Source organism: Mauremys mutica, unplaced genomic scaffold (genome assembly GCF_020497125.1).
Source record: "Mauremys mutica isolate MM-2020 ecotype Southern unplaced genomic scaffold, ASM2049712v1 Super-Scaffold_100237, whole genome shotgun sequence".
Taxonomy (NCBI): Eukaryota; Metazoa; Chordata; order Testudines; family Geoemydidae; genus Mauremys; species Mauremys mutica.
Window position 1 is genome coordinate 73,832 of NW_025423292.1, and position 15,190 is coordinate 89,021.

Here is a 15,190-nt window from a genome sequence, read left to right on the forward strand (position 1 = left end):
TTCCAATATCAGTCTCACTGATGCCATGTTGGAAAACATCCCAGACAGAGAAGCAACAGGCCAAAATACTTCTATGCAGCTGCCAAAGTAGCTCAGTTGGGAGCATGTTAAACTGAAGATCTAAAGGTCCCTGGTTCTATCCCGGTCTTTGGCAGGCCCTGTCATTCCTCTTTGTGCAGGGGTGGCTTGTTTTCTGGGAGCACAGCAGTGCCTGCACCCAAGGTGAGTTCCTGAGCTTGGGCTCTGCAGTAGGAAAAGATACTGTGGGCTTCTGCCTCTAGTTGGCTGCCTGACCTTTAATGATGAGAAATAAGAGCTGTCTTTCCCAACATGGCAGGGAAAGAGCAAGGCAGGGTGACCCTTGGGAATGGTGACAGAGGGCTGCTGGGCAGTGACGGGCAGGGATTGGGGATGGAAGCTCCTCTGTGCAGCTGAGCAAGGGCAGTAGCAGGGAAGGGGCATCTGTAAAAGTGACCCAGCAACACCTCTCCTCCTCTGGGCACCTAAAGCAGAGGCAGCTGGTGCTGACAGCTCCAAGGGAAGGCTTAAAAGTCACAGAGCAACTGAGGGCAGGACCATACCTATGTGTGGCCTTTAGACAGGCACAAAGACACCCAGCCAGGCTGCTCCCTGCCATGCCAAACACCCACTGAAGGTCACCAGGATGCGGGGCGGCTACTGATGCTCTGTGTCCAACATCACAAGATGGTAGGAAAGCAGGGCCAGCCCCCCTGGTGGGGCCTCTGACTGTTCCCATTCATGGTGCTCACTTTTGCAGTGGGGCAGGAGATTTTACCCCAAGAGGCTTTTCCCGAGCTGGTGAGAAGCAGAGAAACATCCAGGCTCCAAAGACGCTATGTAGCAAGTACCCTCCAGCACAGGGACAGGCGCACACGCTAGCCCGGGCAGCTGCCCATTTTCTTTGGCAAGTCAGGAAGGGCAAAGGCTAGACTGGAAGCACCTGGGGCTCATGCCCCAGCCTTTGTGATGCCCACCCCCCAACTCCTTCCCGGGGCTCTAGCTGAAGCCAGAGCTTCGGCCTGAGCGGCCAAGAAGAGGTTCCAGCCCTGAAGGGAGCAGGACGTTCAGCACAACGGTAAAACTACAGAAATACAGCCACCAAAGGACTCGAACCCTCAGTCTTCTGATCCACACTCAGACACCTTATCCATTAGACCACCTGGTAACATGAGAAAAACCCCTCCAAGCACTTCTTTGGAAAAGGCGGACATTGTGTTTCTCAGGTCATCTGCTGAGGGGGGCCAAGACTCTCTGGGCACAAGAAGTCGAGTTCCCAGCAACACGTGAGACTTAATTCTCTGGAGCCAGGTACAGGGTTTTGGCAGGGAGGCTCAGGCCTGGGGGATTGGGGTGCAGCGGATGGACCGGCTGTCTAGGTGCGGAGATTTAGTCGCACTGAGGCACAGGAGGGAGGAGGAGGAGGAATCCTGCTGACAGGCAGTGGCTGTGCAGAAAAAGAGGAGGGGTTCTGGGGACTTTTTTTGCCTCTTTTTTGCCTGCCTGCTCGCTCTTGTGCTGAACAGTGAAGATGGTCTTAACAAGCCCAGGTAGCTCAGTTGGAAAAGCATCAGGTTCTTAATTTGAGGGTCCAGGGTTCAAGCCCCTGTCTGGGCGCTCAGCTTTTAAGTTGCCTTGTGTGCCAGGAGCCAAATGATTTCTGGTGCTGTACACCAGCCACATGCAGATTCCCAGAAGCTGTGCCCATTGCCTGGAAAGGTTCCTTTCCTCAGGAATCAGGAGAGAGGCCACAACCACAGGGGCAGGCCTAGAACATGCAGTCTCTGGCTGCCAGGAAGTGCTGTGGGGCCAGTGCTGAGAAAGCCCAGAGGGGGAGCAGCAGAGATGAGGGGAAGAGAGACAGAGAAGCAATGAGGACAGAGCACAAGTGTACAGGGGGTTCAGGTCTGGCTATTGTGGGGAGCTTCCATGGTTAATACATGACCCTGGTGCTGCAATTGGTGGGAGGAAGGATCTGAGTCCCCATCCCCTTACCCAGAGTCTGCCTGACCCCAAGGACGCTCTTTCTACTCTCCTGTGTGGCAGAGACCTCGTAACCCCAACAAGGCTGGGCCCAGGAATCCTGGGGGGGTTTGATGACCCCCAATCTTGTCATGATCACTTGAACAGGGCTACAGTGTCTCCACTCTGGGCACTTCCCTGACCCACTCCTCACTGCATGTGCTTCAAGCAAACACCATTTATTACCCAGCAATCAATGTAAAACACAAGGAAAGATGGGAAAGGAAAACACGTCGCCCTGTTCTGTGGCGCAGGGAGATCACAACCAGCATCTCTGGAGGGTCAGGGCAGGTCACAGTCTCTCCCTCACATGTCCCAGGCCTCCTCCCCAGGCCCTGGCTGTGCTGCAGGGACACCACGGGCTGGACACTTGCTCTGGCAGTGGCCACATGCTCTAGGGACAGGCCCCTTGTTCCCAGTGTCAGCCCCCATGTAGGGGATATGATCCCCCCACCCCCAAAAGTCTGGCCTGCAAGATCTCTTGACGGGTGGCATCTCCTTGCGCTGGGCCTTCTGCCCAGGGTCCCCCTCGCTCTCCCACGCTGCTCACTGCACCCACCTCCAGCCCCAGTGCTGCTGCGGCTCTGCCTCCAGCTCCCTGGGCTGCTCCTCTGGCTCCGCTTGCTGCAGCTCTTCTCCCAGCACAGATCTGCTCCCTGGGCAGCTTCTACGGCTCGTGCTGCTGCGGCTCGGCTCCCAGCACAGATCTGCTCTGGTTCTCCCTGGCTGGTGCAGCTCTGCTCCCCGGCTCTTCTCGGGCTCCTGCTCTCTCCTTAGCTCTGCCCCACTCTGGCCCAGGCAGTTCCAGCTCCCACGGAGGATGGGACCCCCTGGCCTGGTGACTCCCTCATTACACTGCTTGGCCTGTCAGTCCGGCTAACATGGAGCTTTGGCCTCTCCCCATTGCCCCTGGGGACTGTCAGTCTCAGGGTCCTGATTTCCCATTGGCCCTTCCCCCTTCTATTGGTGCTGGGAACTAGCCAACCAACCCCCCCCCCCACACACACACTAAGTTTTAGTAAGGGGCCAACAGTCCCTTACACAAGCCAGCTCCGTGAGGGTCACTGATGTGCAGAAAAGGCAATATGAGCTGGTCCCATGGTGTAAGGGGCAGCACTCAGGACTCTGAATCCTGCAATCTGAGTTCAAATCTCAGTGGGACCTTGTGGTGAAGCCCTGGAGCTCCCAGTGCTCAACTTTCCTGTCTCCAGCTGTGCAAGAACCAGTCTCCCCCCTCCAGCTGGGTGACTCACCCACTGGAGCCAGGTCTTGGGTTGTGATGGCCACAATGGGTTGGGGCTCTAGAACATGTTACCCTGATGCCTGTGGTTTGACCAGGTGGTTGGGGTTCTTGCTGCTTCACATGAGGCCCACAAGTTTGGCCATTTCATTTGCAGCGACACGTTACCTCTTGCCCACATGGCATTCAAAGGAAGTGCTGAGAGGAGCTATGCTGAGGTTGTGAGTTCAAGCCTCACCTGAAGCCCTGGTTTTCATTAGCCAAGTGGTGTCACCCCCTCATTTGGCCTGTGGAACGTAGAATTCCAGCCCAGGGACACTGAGGAGGGGCAGAGTCAGAAATGCCCCCTTCACTTATTACCTCCTCTCCAGAGCACAGGTCAGGAGCTACAATCCTTTCTCCACCCCAGCCCCTGTGCCAGGATCCCTCAAGCAGAGCCTGGAGTCCTGCCCATTGCATCTGTGCTATTGATAAACATTAAGTGACGGGGACAAAACACTCAAATCCCACCTGCTGAGGAGCCAGGTTTGCTCTTCAAATTCTGTTGTTGGTACATTTCCAGGCCTGGGAATGTCCCACAACAGCATTTAATGGGAAGCTGCCTGCAGAACAGTTACACTGCACAGAGCTCCTGTGGAGAAGGGGTGGGAATTAGTAACATTTTGAGGATCGTTTGGGAAATGAGCCTTTAGTGACAAGGTTTGTCTCTGTTCATATTTCACCTTCAGGTGTTATGTTGAGGGATCTTTAGTATATTTTTGTGAGGTTAATAACTATCTCCTCAACTTTATTTACTCAACTTAAAAATTGGTGTCACTTGATTTTTGCATCTCCCTGTTAAAATGCAACTGACACGTGTGGCTTTCTACAGGGGGTCATGATGTTAAAGTTGAGGAATTCAGTCTCTGTACTTCTGGGGGGTGGCGGTGTTGCTTTTTTACAGCTGCCTCATGGCCAGGCACACTGGGCTGTTAGCTGCACCCACTGTCCTTGCCAGGGGCCCCTGCTGAACCCTGCGGGCTGCACTGCTGTGCTGGGGTGACTCTGCAGGTGGAGAAGGTGCTGTGGAGCAATGTAGCGCAGGTGCAGGAAGGAGACGAGGTCACTATTCACATTCTGAAGTGCACAATTATCCAAATTTGGGAATAGATTCATAGATTTAAGGTCAGAAGGGGCCATTATGATCATGTAGTCTGACCTCCTGCACAATGCAGGCCACAGAATTTCAGCCACCCACTCCTGTAACAAACCCCTAACCTATGTCTGAGTTATTGAAGTCCTCAAATCGTGGCTTAAAGACCTCAAGGTGCAGGGAATCCTCCAGCAAGTGACCCGTGCCCCACGCTGCAGAGGAACACAAATGTCCGAGAACAATTCTAAGGGGAAGGTTGAATGCAGAGCAGTGACACTGGAGATGCCCAGACCTACAATGGGGGCAGCGTGGACATTAAGAATGGGAAGATCATTTGTGAAATTAGTCGTCACTGACAAGCTTTGTCTCTGTTCCTATTTCACGCTATGGTGTTAGTTAAAGGAAGCAGTACAGATTTTTACTATATTAATTAAACACTTAATTTTATTTAACCAAGCCAAAAACTTAATGTCACTTATTTTTTCTCTCTCCTAGCAAGAATGAATTGAATTTTGTGACTTTCTGGAAAGTGCAGCGAGATTAAATGTGGGGAATTCAGTCTCTGTGTTTGTGAGCTGATGTTTTCCTCTCACAGGTCAGTGCCTGCATTGAAATACCAAGAGGCATCTAAGGGCTGGTGTACGCTGGGCACTGAACTGGCAGAGCGACGTCTCTCAGGATGACACCCCCCCAAACCCATATAGTTCAGGTGACCTAAGCCCTGGTTAGATAGTGCTAAAGAAAAGGAAGAATTTTTCTATCTATGTAGTAGCTGTTACAGGGATGGGAAAACCCCTCCAGTCACTGTTTGCCCCAAAGTGCTATAGCAGTACCACAGCAGTGTTTTAAGTATAGACAGAGTGAAAGTAGATGTGGTTCCAATTCGTACTGTGGATGCTCACGTACTAAGGCTACACTAATAACAACAACAGCGCAGCACTTGCGTAGTTGGCAGGATTTGAACCTGCGCAGGGAGATACCAGTGGATTTTTAGTCCATCGCCTTAACCACTCAGCCACAAATACTTGACATGCCTTTATTTCACTACATGATGATTCTGTTCTCACTGAATTGTCACTTCAAATTGTTTGCTCAGACCAGCTTCCCCAGCACACTCATGGTTGCATAGTGTAAGTGTGTCCTTGGCTGAACAGTGAGAATTCCTGCCCATTTCCCTTCCGGCTGGAGCAGGATGGGAGTGTGTTTGTGTGAACGACATTGCTGTAGATTGTTGTTCATTCCCCACTCTGACAATTCAGACAGTTCCTTTCCTAGTCAAATCTCCAGCACATCGTTCCAATAGCAGGCGGCAGGATTTCTCTGGGGCACTGAGGGCTGGTGCATGAACTCAGCCTTGCATTCCACCCTTGATGTTTCATGGACTAACAACAGCAGCAGAAAGAAAGAGCTGAGCCAATATCTCCCTGCCAGGGATGCAGGTGCCATGACCCCTCTGTCTGACCATCGCCATTGCAGGAGAGAAGGGTTCACTGGAATCAAATGCCCTGGCTCAGACCAGAGACACAGAGAGGTTTTGCTGTTCATGGATCTGTGCAAAAGAAATTGTGTCTCTGTGTGAAATTGAGGCAGGAAGTGAAACATCCACATGGTGGCCCAATGCTCTAGGGAATGTGAGTGAAGAACTCAGGCTGAGAAATGATTTAACAGGGGTTTGTTTCAATTTATTGCCCTGGTTAAAATCTATGGCTAAAAGGCAGCCACTGTTGTTGGTACTTGTACCTGTGTAGGGACACCCCAGTGGGTGTCAAGTCCATTGTCTTCACCAGGGGCAGTCGATTATTTTATCAAGGTACAAATGTCTTGGTCAAGGCCTAGGCTCCAGAGAAAACAATACACTGCTGATAAGAAGAAGTACATCAAAAGATTTTGCAGCCACCGTGGGCATAACTATGATGTGTCGTGTTTCACTCTTTATACCTGGCGCCACCTCCTTTCCCTTTAGCCTTGTAGTTGACCAAGGGCAAAGCTGAACATCTCCTCAGATACCAGGGAGTGTTTATGTCCATTCCTGCGAGCTACACAGGGGTTGGATGTTGCTGCTTTCAGTCCTCTGGCTCTGCCGGGATAAGGAACAATTCAGGCTGTCACTGAACTGAAGGAGGAAGATCAGTTTTTGACAGGGAGAGGGACGCCTCCTCTTAAAGGTGTTTGTCTGGCTGGCAGTCCTGGTTCCCAGGTCTCGCCCGTGGGGCTCCAGCAGTTTTGGGACCAGGTCACTCCCTTGGCCCCACTGGCCACCCCCAGGCGCTCCCCCCCAGGGGCCCCATCAGTGCAGCGGAGCTGAGCAGCGTTTGCCTGCTCGCTCCAGTGGCTGCTGGCCCCTCCCAGAGTCTGCACGCCCTCCTTCCCCACCCCCACCCCCAAACTCCCTCCCAGAGCCTGCACCCCACCCCTCCTCCTGTTCCCCCCACCCCCTGCCCCAGCCCAGAGCCTGCACTCAGCACCCAAACTCCCAGAGCCATAACAAGGAATTTTTGTGCCCGAGGCAAGGGCCGGCTCCAGGATCTTTGGCGGCAGGTCCCTGAGTCCCTGTTGGAGGGAAGGACCTGCCGCCCAATTGCTGCCAAAGAAGCAGCAGCGGTAGAGCTGCCGCCGAAGTGCCGCTGATCGTGGTAGAGCTGCGCCCCTCCACTTTGCGCACCCAAGGCAAGTGCTTCACTCGCCTCACCCTTGTTACGGCGCTGCAAACTCCATTCCAGAGCCTGCCCCCCAGAACCCCTCCCCCACCCAAACTCCCTCCCAGAGACCAGCCTCTCACCCCTTCTGCACCCAAACTCCCCCCAGAGCCTACACCCCTCCTGCACCCCAATCCCCAGCAGGGGGGCAGGGGTTTGAAATGAATTTAAACACTCAGCATTTTCCTGTGCAAATCAATAAAGATCTAGCACAGCTGTCCAGCAGCTGAAATCAGTTCCAGTCCTCGGCGTCTCTAAGAGGGACACTCGGTAGCTGAGGCATGTGGGACACCTCTGTGGTGAGGACAGGTGAAAAAATGCTGGATTCAATGAAAGCTGAGACCATAGGAGGGGAAGGTGAACGGCAGCACCACACAGGGTCATAACACTCAGACACGGGGCTTCACTGTCACTGCCCCTGTGTTTTCCATTATTTATTTCCCCCTCCCCCACACACTTTCACACACAACCGTCTCCCCTTGAGCCCAATCCAACCCTCCCCCTCTCCCCCACACACACCATGGGACACAGCCTCTCAGTGAGTTACTCAGATGGGGGCTTGTCTCTGCATCTCCCCAACAGGGGAGCAGAGAGCCGAAAGGGCCACAGGAGACCAATGGAGCTAGGCAGGGATAGAAAAGACTTCCCCTCCCTTCCCTTCCCTTCCCTTCCCAAGTGTCCCGTTAATCTCACCCATGGGACATTCCAGCACCGGGTGGGCTCAAAGCACCAACCTTCCCCTGAGCAACGGAAGGGGCAACCAGCTCTATCACATGGAAGGAGGCTCCCCACCTCTGCTGCTGCCATCCTGCAGCCTTTAATATGGATTTGTTTTAGCTAATGCAACCCCCTTCAACCCCTAATCCATCCATGAATCAAGGAGAAAAGACACTCACTCAAGCACCAGAGGTGCAATGGGTTAGTGCCCAGTACTTACAGAGCAGTGCTGAGTAGAGTCATACTGAGGTTGTGAGTTCAAACCTCACCTACAGCACTAGTTTCCTTTAAGCAAATGGCTTCTGCCAATCATTTTGTCCTGCAGAAAATACAATTACAGCTCAGAAGACACCGAGGTCCCCTTGCTTTACAGAGAGCAGGGCAGAGTCCACAGATCTACCAGGCTCTGCTCTCCACCAGTCGCCTGTGTCAGGAGGGGTCGAGCAGAACCCAGAGCACTGCCCCCGACTCCCCCTCAGTCTTTGCTCCCCAAACCACCTGTGTGCTCACCCTCTTCGCTGTGAGACTCAAACCCTGCCTGGCTTTCTCTATGTTGGGGGGGGTTTCATCTGCCTTGTTGATGTGCATGTGGGTCCTGTGTGATTTTGGTGGATGCCTGGCATAGTTTTGTGTGCGTGGGTGTGTGTATGATTTTGCATGCAGATTGTTTTTTGCTTAGTATTCTTTTGGTATGTGGGTTTTGTGTTTCCTGTTGTGGGCTTTTGCTGTATTTTTGGTGTGGATTTGTTCTTTCTATGTTTTGTGTGGCTTTCCCTTATGGGTATATGCCTCTGTGTGCTGTGTGGGTTTGGTTTTTGTTTATGTCTGTGTGGGCCTGTGCAGTCTGTGATTTTCTCATTCTCTCTGTGTGTGTTTGTCTCTCTGTTTGTATCTTCATGTGTAAATTCACTGGAACTTTTCAAAATCTGCACAACTTTGCCAATTTTCACCAGGGATTTTTCTCCATTAACAAATTCTCACTTGTTCCCTACCAGTTGGTGACCATTGCCCCAGGGGCCTGTCAGTCTCTGGGTCCTGATTTCCCATTGACCCTTCCCCCTTCTATTGGGACTGGGAACTAGCCAACCAAAAAAACCCCACTCAGTTTTAGTAAAGGACCAACAGTCCCTTACACACGCCAGTCTTGTGAGCGTCACCAATGTCCAGAGATGGCAGCACAAGCTGCTCCCATGGTGTAATACACAGGACTCTGAATCCTGTAATCTGAGTTCAAATGTCAGTAGTACCTTGTGTTAGTGGGTGGTAAAGATCTGGTGCTCAAAGTGCTTTCCTAGCTCCACCTATATAAGAGTGAATCATTTCCCTCCTGCTGGGTGACTCCTTCCCCACTGGAGCCAGGTCTTTGGTTGGGGTCCAGAAGTGGCTGTGGCTGTCTGGTGGGTGGGATTCTCACTGCTTCACCTGATGCCCCCAAGTTTGGTGCTTGTGGCCACACCTTTCCTCTTGCCCACATGGCACTTGAAGAAAGCAGTGCCAGGGCCAGGCTTGATAGGGAGGCAGAGTCCCAGGCTGGAGCCCAGCACCTCTCCTCCTCTGGGCACCTGGAGCAGAGGCGGCTGGTGCTGACTGCTCCAAGGGAAGGCTTAAAAGCCACAGAGCAGCTGAGGGCGGGGCTAGATGAGGGCAGGCCCATGCCTATGTGTGGCCAGCAGACAGGCAACAAGACTCCCGGCCAGCCTGCTCCCTGCTCCCTGCCATGCCAAACCCCGACTGAAGGCCACCCGCAGACCACCATGCGGGGCGGCTGCTGATGCTCTGTGGCCAACAACAGAAGACAGTAGGAAAGCAGGGCCAGCCCCCCTGGTGGAGCCTCTGACTGTTCCCACTCATGGTCCTCACTTTTGCAGTGGGGCAGGAGATTTTTACCCCAAGAGGCTTTTCCCCAGCTGGTGAGAAGCAGAGAAACACCCAGGCTCCCAAGGCGCTATGTAGCAACCCCCCTCCAGCACAGGGACAGGCGCACACTTGGAAGAGGGAAACTGCTCTACACGCTAGCCCGGGCAGCCGCCCATTTTCTTTGGCAAGTCAGGAACGGCAAAGGTGAGACTGGAAGCACCTGGGGCTCATGCCCCAGCATTTGTGACACCCAACCCCCAACTCCTTCCCGGGGCTCTAGCTGAAGCCAGAGCATTGGCCTGAGCGGCCAAGAAGAGGTTCCAGCCCTGAAGGGAGCAGGACTTTCAGCACAATAGTAAAACTGCAGCAATACAACCGTAAAGTGACTTGAACTTTCAATCACTTGAGCCAAAGTCAGATATCTTAGTCATTAGACCACGTAGACACAGGAGCAAAGCTACTTCACACACTTCTTTGGAAAAGGTGGACACTGTGTTTCTTGGGTCATCTACTGAGGGGGGGGGAGACTCTCTGGGCACAAGAAGTCGAGTTCCCAGCAAGACATGAGATGTAATTCTATGGAGCCAGGTGCAGGACTTTGGTAGGGAGGCTCAGGCATGGGGAATTGGGGTGCAGCAGACGGACTTGCTGTCTAGGTGCTTAGATTTAGTCTCCCTGAGGAGGAGGAGGAATCCTGCTGACAGGCAGTGGCTGAACAGAAAGAGGAGGGGTTCCTGGGACTTTTTTTGCCTCTCTTTTGCCTGCCTGCTCACTCTGGTGCTGAACGGTGAAAATGTTTCTCAACAAGCCCAGGTAGCTCAGTTGGTAGAGCGTCAGGCTCTTCGTCTGAGGGTCCAGGGTTCAAGCCCCTGTCTGGGCACTCAGCTTTTAAGTAGCCTTGTGCAGGGGCGGCTCTAGGCACCAGCAAAACAAGCTGGTGCCTAGGGCGGCCAAATTTAGGGGGCGTCCCCTGCTGCGGAGGGGGGGCGGCAGGCTGGGCCGGCGGACCTGCCGCAGTCATGCCTGCGGGAGGTCCACCGGAGCCCCGGGATGACCGGACCTGCCGCAGGCATGACTGCGGAGGGGGCGCTCGTCCCGGGGCTTGGCTGGACCTCCCGCAGCCATGACTGCGGCAGCTCAAGCGGAGCCGCCGCGTCCGCGAACCGCCGCAGCCGCGGGGGGTCCAGCCGAGCCACGCGGGACCAGCAGTCATGCCCGCGGGAGGTCCGCTGCTCCCGCGGCTCGGGGGCGCCTCCCGCGCATGACTGCTTGGGGCGGCCAAAACGCTAGAGCCGCCCCTGGCCTTGTGTGCCAGGACCCAAATTCTGTTCACAGCCACAGCTGGATTCCCAGAAGCTGTGGCCATTTCCTGGAAAGGTTCCTTTCCTTATCAATCAGGAGAGAGGCCACATCCACAGGAGCAGGCCTAGAACATGCAGTCTCTGGCTGGCAGGAAGCGCTGTGGGGCCAGGTGCTGAGAAAGCCCAGAGGTGGAGCAGCAGAGATGGGGGGAAGGGAGAGAGAGAAGCAATGAGGACAGACCGTAAGTGTAAGGAGAGTCTGTTCTGGCTATTGTTGGGAACTTCCCTGGATTTTACAAGACCTCAGTGGAATTGGCTGGCGGAAGGATCTGAGTCCCCACCCCCTTACCCAGAGGCTGCCTGACCCCAAGGATGCTCTTTCTACTCTGGTGTGTGGTAGAGTCCTCGTAACCCCAACAAGGCTGGGCCCAGGAATCCTGGGGGGCTTGACCCCCCCAATCTTGTCATGATCACTTGAACAGGGCTACAGTGTCTCCACTCTGGGCACTTCCCTGACCCACTCCTCATTGCATGTGCTTCAAGCGAACACCATTTATTACCCAGCAATCAATGTAAAACATAAGGAAAGATGGGAAAGGAAAACACGTCACCCTGTTCTGCGGCGCAGGGAGATCACAACCAGCATCTCTGGAGGGTCAGGGCAGGTCACAGTCTCTCCCTCACATGTCCCAGGCCTCCTCCCCAGGCCCTGGCTGTGCTGCAGGGACACCACGGGCTGGACACGTGCTCTGGCAGTGGCCACATGCTCTAGGGACAGGCCCCTTGTTCCCAATGTCTGCCACCCACATAGAGCTGGTCCCATGGTGTAATGGGCAGCACTCAGGACTTTGAATCCTGTAATCTGAGTTCAAATGTCAGTGGGACCTCCTGGAGATATGTGATTTTGCTGCAAACCCCTGGAGCTCAATGTGCTTGGCTACCCTCTCTCAGGATGAACTAGAGTGAGGTTTTTCCCTCCTGCTGGGTGACTGATGCCCACTGGAGATAGGTCTTTGGTCTGGCTGGTTCAATGAGCTTAACAGTCTGGCTAGAGAGTCCTGTGGGTTGACCATATGGTTGTTTCTCGCTGCTTCACCTGATGTCCATAACTTTGGTCCCTGCAGCTGTCACACTCTTCCTCTTGCCCACATGGCATTTAAAGGAAGGAGGGCCAGGGCCAGGCTTCATAGTCAGGGCTAGGCAGGAGGGAGGCAGAGTCCCAGGCTGGAGCCCAACACACTTCTCCTCCTCTGGGCACCTGGAGCAGAGGCGGCTGGTGCTGACAGCTCCAAGGGAAGGCTTAAAAGCTACAGAGCAAATGAGGGCAGGGCCAGAGGAGGAGAGGACCATGGCCAGCAGACAGCCACAAAGACACCCGGCCAGCCTGCTCCCTGCCCAGGGGTGGCAAAGGGATAGACAGGTGGGGTGCATGGATAGAAGAGACAGTGAGCCTAAAATCTAAAAGGGGAGTGTGGGGTCTAGTAGTCAGAGCAGAGGAGGGGGGTTGGTGGTCAGAATTCCTGGGTTCTATCTCCAGCCCTGGGAGGGGAGTGGGGGCCAGTGGTTAGAGTGTGTGTCGGGGGGAGAGCAAATATTGGGACAGTCCCGATAAAATCAGGATGTCTGGTCACCCTACGTCAGGCTTCAAGTTAAGAATCATTTCCCCTTCCCGCTCTGTGGGAGGGGAGACTTTTAAACGCGCTCTCTGTGCGACTGCACATGGATAAGCAAAGAGAACAAACCCCCAATCCCCCCTGTGCTTTGGGAGCCAGGTTTGTGGTGGGAATCCTGTAGTTCAGATGACTTCACGCCTGGGCATTGGGATTCTTTACCAGTTTCTCTGGCATTGGGGTAGTTTTGTGTTCGCAGCTGTGATGGCCGAGTGGTTAAGGCGGTGGAGTTGAAATCCAATAGGGTTCCCCTGCGCAGGTTCAAACCCTGCTCTCAACAAGGCCTGTGTTTTAGCCAGTCTCTCACCTGGGCAACACCTCTGTACAACCCCCTGAGACACTCTCAATTCTCTCCCCACCCCAAGGAAATCCTGTTCTGCTCCTTTCATAGAGATCCCTGGGACACCCCCTCACACTGTGTCCCTGAGGGGTCAGGCAAACTCTCAGCACCTGAAGCCTCTGCCACTCACCTGGTGCCCCATAGATCAGCCATAGCCCTGGTTCTGCTCCTCTCTCTAGAGTGTGAAAGGAGCCGAGTCAGAGACTCCATGGGAGCTACGGGGCTGCAGAACCAACAGGGAAAAAATAGGTGCTCAGTGCCCACTGGCAGCCAGCTCCCCCCCACCCACTACAGGCCTTGCTGACAAGCTCCTCACACTTGCCAGTGATCAGCTGTTCAGTGGGGTGCAGGAGGCGCTGGGGGGGGGAGGGGGAGGAGCAGGGAGAGTGGGAGAGGGAGAGGAATGGGGCAGGAAGGTGCAGGGCGGGAAGAGATGGGACAGGGGTGGGGGCTTGGGGGAAGGGGTGGAGTGGGGGGCAGGGCCTGGGGAGGAAAGGGGGGATTTGTCCAATACCCCGGATCCCTCTAGGGCCGGCCCTGAAGGGAAGCACCGACTATCACAGTGACAATAAAACTGAGCAGCATTGCGGGGGAGGCTGAGGGAGATCCGCACTCACCAGGTCTCTTCTCTCCCCCACAGTGAGCCAGACACTGCTCTCTCCTGGCTCTCACTCTAGCAGCTGGACGCCAAGGAGCTATTTCCCCACAGGAAGTGCATCGAGTGCCCCTGTGGTGCTGGGGGGGCTGGCGCTGCTGCTGCCTGTGGGGCTGGCAGGGGGGATGATGTCTGCACAGACTCTCAGCTGCCAGGCCGGAGGGGGCACTTGGGACCTTACCAGACTGGCTCAGTGAAGACGGGGGGTTGACAGAGCAATACAGACGCTCTCCAGAGCACGGAGCAGCATCCGCCCATGCAGCCAGGCATTGAGCATTTCCCACAGCCTGGAGCCGAGGGGGAGGCGGCAGCTGCTGTTCCAGCTCCTCGGGGACAGGCCCTGTCAGCCAACAGCCACTTCTTAGTTCTTACTCCCCACAGCTAAGGGCGCCGGGTTCCTCCGGTGGGGGTGTAGAGCAGCCGTTCGTTTTCCTGTTCGCACTCCTCTGCGGTGTGAAAATCGGGGCGGGGAGGCAGAAGCCCCACTTCCCTCCCGAAATGATGCCCAGTGGGGGAAGCCAGGACAACAGGGTGGGGCGGCAAGTGGTGGCCAGACTCTCACCGCCAGGGTCTAGTCTAGCTCAGGGTCCAGCTCAACTTCCTCCCCGCGCCACTGGCCCCCAGTCCCCTTCCACCACCAGGTCAACCCGGCCACTAGGGCAGGAATGGGGTGAGGCAGCAAGTCAAGCTGAGCAAGGCAGGCAAAAGCGAGTCTTGTCTTCATGGGCCGCTCCCAATGACGTCCTTTTTGTGTGCAACTGCTGCAAAAACCTCCCAGGCAGAGAAGCAACAGGCCAAAATACTGCCATAGAGCTGCCAAAGTAGCTTAGTTGGGAGAGCGTTAGACTGAAGATTTAAAGGTTCCTGCTTCAATCCCAGGCTTTGACAGGTTCTTTCATTCTCTTTGTACAGGGGGGCAGCTTGTTCTCTGGCAGCCCAGTGGTACTTGCACCCAACGTGAGCAGAGCTGCTGTGGGACAAAGCAATTTTGGGGGCCCCTTCCATTAAAAAAAGTTGCAATGTATTCTCATGGGGCCCCTGTGGGGCCTGGAACAAACTTCCCCACTTGCATCCCCTCTGGGTGGCACTGAAAGCATGTCTCTGATCTTGGGCTCTGCAGTAGGAACACATAGAATGGGCTTCTGCCCCTAGTTGGCCCACCTGACTTTTAACAAGGAGAGATGGGAGCTGTCTTTCCCAACATGGCAGGAAGACAGCAAGGCAGGGTGACCCTCAGGAATAGTGCCAGAGGGCTGCTGGGCAGTGACAGGCAGGGATTGAGGATGGAAGCTCCTCTGTGCAGCTGAGCAAGGGCAGTACCAGGGAAGGGGAATCTGTAAAAGTGGCCCTGTGGAAGGTGGCAGGGATTTGGGGGACCAGGAGGAGGCGCTTGATGTTCAGTGCCTTGGAGCAGCTGGACTTGGCCATGGTGAGTGTTCAGGAAATGCACATTAACAACTCTAGGGTAGCTCAATAGGCAGAGGGTGATTGGAGGAAGGGCCTCCTGGCCAGGGAAGAACGATGGGGCTGGAGTCTTGTTTT

At 54.7% G+C, this 15,190-nt stretch overlaps 6 non-coding genes across 6 annotated transcripts; 5 read left to right on the forward strand and 1 right to left on the reverse strand.

Annotated features, from left to right (window-relative positions):
* Positions 1 to 1,562: 1,562 nt before the first annotated feature.
* TRNAK-CUU lies at positions 1,563 to 1,635 on the forward strand. The gene has a single exon. It is a non-coding gene; the product is annotated as a tRNA-Lys (tRNA).
* A 1,497-nt stretch (positions 1,636 to 3,132) lies between these two features.
* Positions 3,133 to 3,204, forward strand: TRNAQ-CUG. The gene has a single exon. It is a non-coding gene; the product is annotated as a tRNA-Gln (tRNA).
* Positions 3,205 to 5,355: 2,151 nt separating this feature from the next.
* On the reverse strand, positions 5,356 to 5,437 carry TRNAF-AAA. The gene has a single exon. It is a non-coding gene; the product is annotated as a tRNA-Phe (tRNA).
* A 5,052-nt stretch (positions 5,438 to 10,489) lies between these two features.
* On the forward strand, positions 10,490 to 10,562 carry TRNAK-CUU. Its single transcript has one exon. It is a non-coding gene; the product is annotated as a tRNA-Lys (tRNA).
* Positions 10,563 to 11,798: 1,236 nt separating this feature from the next.
* On the forward strand, positions 11,799 to 11,870 carry TRNAQ-UUG. The gene has a single exon. It is a non-coding gene; the product is annotated as a tRNA-Gln (tRNA).
* A 981-nt stretch (positions 11,871 to 12,851) lies between these two features.
* TRNAS-UGA lies at positions 12,852 to 12,933 on the forward strand. The gene has a single exon. It is a non-coding gene; the product is annotated as a tRNA-Ser (tRNA).
* Positions 12,934 to 15,190: the final 2,257 nt, after the last annotated feature.